Genomic DNA, 8,054 nt, shown 5'->3' on the forward strand with positions numbered 1-8,054 from the left:
CAGATCAGTCCTAGTTCAGCCCCGCCAGAGTAGCTGGGGCGGGGGGGGGAGTGGAGGACTCCTTGACCATCTCCTGTTGGATGCATGCAGCACTAGCAGGCCGATCTGTGCCCTCCCATTGTTGGACCTCAGAGCGGGGAACTCCCCCATCTCTGTCCATGGGATGTACATGGCTCTAGCAAACAGTTCTGGGCCCACCCAGCTTGGTTGCCTGGAGCAGGGAACTCGTCCCCTAGCCCCTATGGGGTGTATGTGTCTCTAGCAAGCTGTTTTGGGTCTACCTGGAATGGAGGACTCCTCTGCCACTGCCCACGGGATGCCCACAGCACCAGCAAGCAGTTCTGGGCCTGCCCAGAGCAGGAACCTGGGGCAGGGATCTCCTCTGCCTCCCGTGAGGCTTGTGACTCTAGCAAGCAGTTTTGGGCTTGTCCCACTCTGTGAGGGCAAAGGGACCCACCCAGCAAATGGGTTAGTCTGGGAAGGTTAATACCTCCTTCCCCACCTTGCCCCCAATCACTCATAATCCCCCAGGTCTGTGACCCTATTCACTCCAGTAGGCCACTGCTCCCAGGGTTTATGACTGGCAAAATCAGCCAGAAATCTGAGTTCAGCAGGGGGGCCTTGCATTTTTAAATTAGGCTTCTGTCCAGCTAGATTTCTCTGCAAGTCCTTGCATTCAGCTCTGGGCAGCAGACAAATAGCAATTTACACTCAGGTGTCAATTCTAGCCTCTGCCTGCCCACTGCCTTTGTCTCAGGGGGATTAGACCCTGAGGGCTGGTGCTTTACTTACGAAAGTTCTGTGCATTTTGCCTGTGGCTGCTGTCCGGAACCTCTGTTTGCCCAGAGAGACAGGGCTAGAATGGCGTCAGTTTGCAGCTCAGGATGCCACTGTTGCTGTATTGGCATCCCCTGAGCCGATTTTCTTCTCCTCATGCCTGTACCACAGTCAGCACAGAACTGCACCAGCCCTTTCCCCCTCCACTACTCTCAAGGAGATGCCCAAGAATCTGGATTCCATAGGTAACAAACCTCCAGACCTCGGAGTGGGTGGGTGGAGACTCCTCGGAGTTCAATGTTGCAGATGAGGAATATATACAGTTTTATACAGTTTTACAGTTTTATGCCTGGCCGGAGGGTGCGTTGGCATGCCAGCAGGGGTAGGAGGTCCAGTTTTTAGGGGGTCTCTCCCATGGGATAGAGTGGGAGGAAGTTTGAGCTCTGCTCACTTGTTTGCATGGAGTAAACTGCGAGCCCTTGTTGTGAGGGAGGGGACTCCCATCCGCTTGGTGGTGGATTTTGTACATTTTGGTTGTATTTTGGGGGTTGCAGCTCACCTCAGGAAGGTTGAACTGTGCTCTTCAATCTTCTCTCTTGGCACTGCTCCAAACCATCAGCTAACTCACTAAACTTCTGTCCTATAAGCCTCCTCCTGGATGGGATCTTCTGTAAAAAGCTGGCTGCAGTCCACCATCTTGGCTCCGCCACTCCATTACAATGTGTCTTGGGAAGGGTCTATTTGAGTTCAGATCACCTGGAGTTGGATGTCCATCTGAAAGGAGTATGTTGGGGTCTTTCAGTAAAACTTGGGAAGTTTTCATTTATTAGTGTCTAATAGGGCTTCCATTCATTTAGGAGAATCTTCTTCCCCTTCAGGAATCCCTATTATTCTTATGTTTGAATGCTTCGTGGAATCTCATAGTTGTCTAAGAACCTGTTCTGATTTCTCTTTCTTCTTTTCTGCCTCTATACCTACCTGGGTTAACTCAAAAACATTATCCTCTAGCTCTGAGGTTCTTTCTTCTCCATGGTCTAACCTATTTTTGATACTTTCTACTGCATCTTTACAACCTCTGATCATCTCCTTCATTTCCTTAAGCTCTACCATATCCTTTCTATATTCTGCATATCTCTTGTCTGACTTTTGGTTCTGTCTTTCCATTTTTCTCTTTCTTTCCTTTTATTCTCTTTATCATCCACATTTTAAATTCTTTCTGTCAATACCATTAATTCTTTATAGGTGGAGACTTCTGCAGTAGCTCTGTAGTAGAACTTGAAGTCAGGTAATGTGATTCATCCATTTTGTTCTTTTTGCTCAGGATGGCTTTGTCTATTCTGGGTATTTTGCAGTTCTATATAAATTTCAGGCTTATTTTTTCTATTTCTGTGAAGAATGTCATTGCTATTTTGATAGATATTGGATTGAATCTTTAAATCATTTTGGGTAGTAATGATATGTAAACAATATAGATTCTCCCAATCTATGAGCATGGAATATTTTTCCTTTTTTGTGTGTCCTCTTAAATTTCTTTCTTTCCTTTCCCTTTTCCTTCCTACCTCCCTCCCTCCCTCCCTCTCTCCCTTCCTTCCTTCCAAGACTTTGATGTATTTTTCAGTTCATCAATTGAATTTTTCAGCTCCAGTATTTCTGCTTGATTGTTTTTATTACTTCAGTCCCTACTAAATTTCTCAGATAGGACCCTGAATTCTTTCTTTATATTGTCTTGAAGTTTATTGAAATTCTTCAGAACAGCTATTTTGAATTCTCTGTCTCAAAGGTTACATATCTCTATGATTCTGGGATTCATCACCAGTGTCTTGTTTGGTTCATTTAGTGAGGTCAGGTTATCCTGAATGTTCTCGGCAGTTGTGGATGTTCATCAACATTTAGGTATTAAAGATTTATGTATTTATTCTAATCTTCACAATCTAAGCTTGTTTGTACCCATTCTTCTTGAGAAGGCTTTCCAGGTATTCAAAGGGAATTGAATATTGTGATCTAAGTCTTTAGTCACTACAGCTGTATCAGACTAGAAGGTTCCCCAATCCCAGTAACACTGTGACTCTCACAGACTCCTAGTGGTATTACCTTGGTTGACTTAGGTAAAATATGGGAAAATTTCCTGGATTACCAACTAAAGTCTCCCATACCCTTCCTTTGCTTTCTCCCCAAACAGAAGGAGTCTCACTCTCCTTGCTGGGATGCTGGAGTGGAGGAGGGGTGGTGTGAACACTCTCCCATGGCCACCACACCTAGGACTATATTGGGTCACACTTGAAACCAGCACAGTCTTGCCCAAATACACAACGTTATGGCAACTACTGCCTGGATACTGCTGATGATTATTCAAGATCCAAGTGTTCTTTAGTCACTTGCTCCTCCCTTCAGGGAAGCAGGTTCCCTTCTGGCCCAAGTTGGGTCTAGAAATTCCCCCTAGGAGCTAACGTCTGGAATCAGGGGCTTCAGGAATCTGCTTTGGTACTTTATTTTACTGTGACTAAGCTGGTATCCAAGTTGCAAGACAAAGTCCTCTGTACTCTTTCCTTTTCTATCCCCAAGTAGAAGGAGTCTCTCCCCAAGCTGCTGTGCCTGGAACTATGAGAAGTGTGATGCTAACTCACTGGGTCATGTATACCCAAAGTTCACTGGTTCTGAGCCTAGATCAGATGCAGGACCACAGTCTTTTTGGCCTGACAGTTTATCAAATTTATTCCAGGCCCCAGTCTGCTTTTGTCAACCCATGGTGGAGCTAGCCAGAACTCAGTTTCTTACTAATGGGACTGGGGATTCTCCACCACAGGAGTTGGCCTGAACGCTCTCTCTGTGGACAACAGCATAATTTTTTCTGTGTTGTGTTCCCTTGTGATAGGTAGGCCCTGAGTTCCAACACAATGTTTCACAATCACTTCACCTTCTCTCCCACAATTACACAGATTCTCTCTCCACCTAGTATTGGCTTGGCACTGCCTGGGTAGTGTGTGTGTGGGTGATTGTAGGCAATGTAAAACTGTGTTTTGTACCCTCTTCAGTGCCTCTTTTCTTGACATAGTGTTAAAATCAGGCACTGTTATCACTGATCAGTGCCTGATTTTTGGTTCTCATGAAGTTACTTTCTTGCATGGATATTTGTTCAATTTGGTGTTCTTGGGGGCTGGGGATGATTGCTGTAGGGTTGTCTTTGGGGTCTTTTGTCAAATTCTTTATTTCCTCTGAGTAGGCAATTCTGCTTCTTTGTATGTTTTGTGATTATTTGTTTGAGAACTGGACATTCTGAGTATTATGTTGTCACAACTTAAAAATCGAATTCCCTCTCTGCTCAGTGATTGCATGCTTTTTGTTTGTTGAGGACTGGAGCCATCCTTTGGTGACTCTTCCAAACTATTTTTACAAAGTGTGTATTTCTTGTTGTATGAGGCCAGCCAGTTGTCCTGTTGTCTCTGTGGATCACCACTTACTATCTGGAATGAGAGGCAGAGGCAAGTTCTGAGGAAGTAAGATTTTCTTTTCTCAGTAGCAAGTACAATGCTAACATAGGAGAACAAAATAATAAAGTCTACTCTACATTTTCATATGCTTAATCTTTCGAAAGCTTAATCACAAGCTAAGTGCTGTGAGAAGCTGAGACAGGTGGATTACCTGAGCTTAAGAGTCCAAGACCAGCCTGAACAAGAGTGAAATGCTGTCTCTACTAAAAATAGAAAAAACTAGTTTGGCATTGTGGTAAGTGGCTGTAGTCCCAGCTACATGAGAAGCTGAGGCAAAAGGATCACTTCAGCCCAGGAGTTTGAGGTTGCTGTGAGCTATGACAGTACAGCACTCTCCCCAGAGTGACAGAGTAAGACTTTGTCTCCATTTTTTAAGAAAAAATGACAAAGCACAATCATGGCTACTTTTCAATTTGTCAGGTATTGTTAACTTGATTTTATAGACAAGAAAAGTAAATCCCAGAGATCTTAATTGGCTTTCTCTTGGTCACAAAGCAAATAAATTGAGCAGAGTTAAGACTAACACCTCAGATTTCTAACTTTAGTTTAGCTACTACCTGCCTATCACTTATTCAGCATAGTACTACATTCTTGGCATTGTTCTAAGCTCTTTGTACATACTATCTTCCATAATCTTTATAACACCTTGTTAGGTGATGTTTAGTCTGTTTCATGTTGCTACCAAAAAATACTTATGACTGGGTAATTTGTAAGGAAAAAGACTTATGTGGCTCAACTAGAGGCTAGAAGATTTGGCATCTAGTGAGGGCCTCAGGCTATTTCTACTCATGGTAGAAGGCTGGAGTTAGTGTGTACAGAGATCACATGGTAAGAGAGAAAGCAAAGAGAGGTAGTTGCCAAGCTCCACTTTTTTTTTTCTTTCTTTTTTTCCTTTTTTTCTGAGACAGAATCTCATTATGTCACCCTTGGTAGAGTGCCATGGCATCACAGGTCACAGCAACCTCAAACTCTTGGGCTTAAGCAATTCTCTTGTCTGAGCCTCCCAAGTAGCTGGGACTATAGGCACCCACCACAACACCTGGCTACTTTTTGGTTATAATTGCCATTGTTGTTTGGCAGGTCCAGGGTTGGGTTCAAACCCACCAGCCCCAATGTATGTGGGGTGCTCTAGCTGCTGAACTATAGACACTGAGCCTGTCAAGCTTCTTTTAACAACCAGCTCTCATGGGAACTAACAGAGTCAGGACTCACTTGAGCCCAAGAGTTTGAGGTTGCTGTGAGCTAGGTTGAATTAACCAGTTCTTAAGCTATCTGCCCCCTACAGCCCAACACCTCCCATCAAGCCTCATCTCCAACATTGGAGATTAAATTTCCACATGAGCTTTGGAGGGAATAAACATCTAAACTACATAAGATGGCTATTAGGTAGTACAATACCTATGAGCCTGTGAGGGAGAAAGGGAAGCAGAGATCTGGCAGGGGAAGATGAACAGATGCCCCAGATAATGTCATGTTAAAGACTGAAGATGGAATATTCTTTAGAGTTGCCTTAAATGGAGGAGAGGGGAATAGGCTATTGCACCCCCACAATGCCCAGTTATTGGCTGCAGACTGCCTCTGAGGAAGAGTGTATTCTTAGGCAAAGTGGACTCATGCAATGTAGTGAAATGCTCACAGAGGAGCACAGATGTCATCCACGAGCAGATAATAATCCTGGCAGTAAGTGCCTCAGTCCCAAAGGGGGATCTCAATGATGCATGATAATATTCTTTACAGTCCACACCCTGGTCACTGCTTGGTCACTTGCTTCATGCAGTAATTTCCTTGGGAAACTTAAGAGAGGAGGTCTAAAGGAATGAGATGTGCAGTCTCAAGGACACAAATAATAATACTTATCATCTCCCTCCTGTACTCCTTCTCCTAGATTTCCTCATCCACAGATATCATCTTTGCTGGTCTAGGTGTGCTGAGCCTTTGGTCACCATAATCGTCCCATAATGTATGTGTCTATATGTTGTTGTAAGTGGACAAGGGAATATCAAAAGACTTCCTAGCAGATCATTTGGGTGCCAAGGTAGTCTACACTGCCTCTACTGTGAATGGCAGCCATACCTCCTCATAATGATCAAAGTCAATTACTTTTACCAGAATGAAGACTTCTTTCCTTGCTTGCTAATTTCTTAGTAAAAGAAATCTGAAGTGACTAGATGGAAGCCATAGCTTAATATTCAATGGGACTTTTGCTAAGGCTATTGAACAGAACTTACTGTTGTAAGTATGGGAAGTACAAACTCCTCCAAGTAGTCACTGAATTTAATTTTCCTTCCACTTCTTGGTTTCTAGATGCATCAAGTCTATCTATTACTAACAGCACCATAAGGTCATTGAGTAGGGTGTACATTACATCCGAGAGGATGGGACTCTATCCTCACAAGGTATTGTCTCCAAATTGAATACCCAGCAGTGCCTTCAAAAGACCATTCCATTACATTTTCAGAACAGCAATTTATTGGAGGGAAGTATAAGATGGATCAATGGACCCCATAATTATGTATGTGTTCATTGCTGCATTTTCTTTTCTGTATAGCAGGTCCTATGATCCAAGGTGATGTTATGTGAGATCTTGTATCAGTGGATCAAACATTATGTAAGCCCATGGATACTAGTGTCAACTGAAACCCCAGAGAGAAAAAGGATAAATACATAAGTGGAGATTGTGTCAAATCCAAATGAAGATTTATCCTATTTCAGGGCACAAGAGGTCCAACATGGTTATCTCCTTAAGGGATAGTGCTATTTAGGGGCTTAGCACTGGTCTGTTTCGCCAGCAGATTGAATGTTTACCAATGATAGTTACTGAGTGAGTAGAAGGGAGCCATGCTCTTGGGTCGCTTCATAACCTCCATCTGTGCCACTATGGCTACTCTATTTATGTACCCTTTGTGCCAGCACTGGGACATGTGATGACAGAGGCAGGCTGATGGTTAAGTCACTTTGACTAAGTTTTTTCATGCTTTCTCTGTGATAGAAACTGTTAGGTAGGTATTAGCATGCAATACAATGATCTTCACACTTCATTCCCAGTTGCCATTAAACCATCTACATTCCTATTTTCCAAACCTCCTCATTCCCTACTTTCTTTTCAAGTGTATTTTTTAATTGGCATATAAAATTGTATGTATTTGGTCCTGTTTTTAATCTTTCTACTTCTAGGCCCCAGTCAAATAGCCAAGCCATTTAACCCTGCTCATAAGTTCATATACACTGTGCATTCTTAATCTTAATCACTTTGTTTCCCATTCAGTGGATGACCAGGTGCACTTTCCACACCTCTGGCCATTGGGAGGATTTTCTTTTCACAGCTGCCTTTCAGAACTACCCTTGAGTGGGGTTGTAGAGTGGCAACAGTCTATTACCAACTTGCACTCACATACTGAATCAACCCTCCAATTGATGATGGGCACTAAACTAAGCTTTTTCCCTCTTCCTTCAGCGGGTCATAAAGAACTCTGCATGCAGCTATTGGTATGCATGGAGGAAGAGCCAACCAGGCAACAGTTGTGCATGACATGAAAGTTTGGACCACCACTCATACAGTGTATTTCTGTCCATGAGTCTTACTTGTGCCCAATCTCAGTTGCACCACCTGCATCTTATGACGTATTGCTGTTGGGCCTGCTAAACTTTGTGATTTAGTAGGTCTTATGCAACCTGCTCAGAACAGACATTTGTGGTCCTATGGCATATCAAGAGCTGTTTTTGAATAATATATGGTGAAGTCCAATATCTTTTCATGTGGTTATTTACCGACTGTGTATTCTTTTGGAT

The sequence above is a fragment of the Otolemur garnettii genome, unplaced genomic scaffold (genome assembly GCF_000181295.1).
Source record: "Otolemur garnettii isolate 467f Iridium unplaced genomic scaffold, OtoGar3 scaffold00210, whole genome shotgun sequence".
Taxonomy (NCBI): Eukaryota; Metazoa; Chordata; class Mammalia; order Primates; family Galagidae; genus Otolemur; species Otolemur garnettii.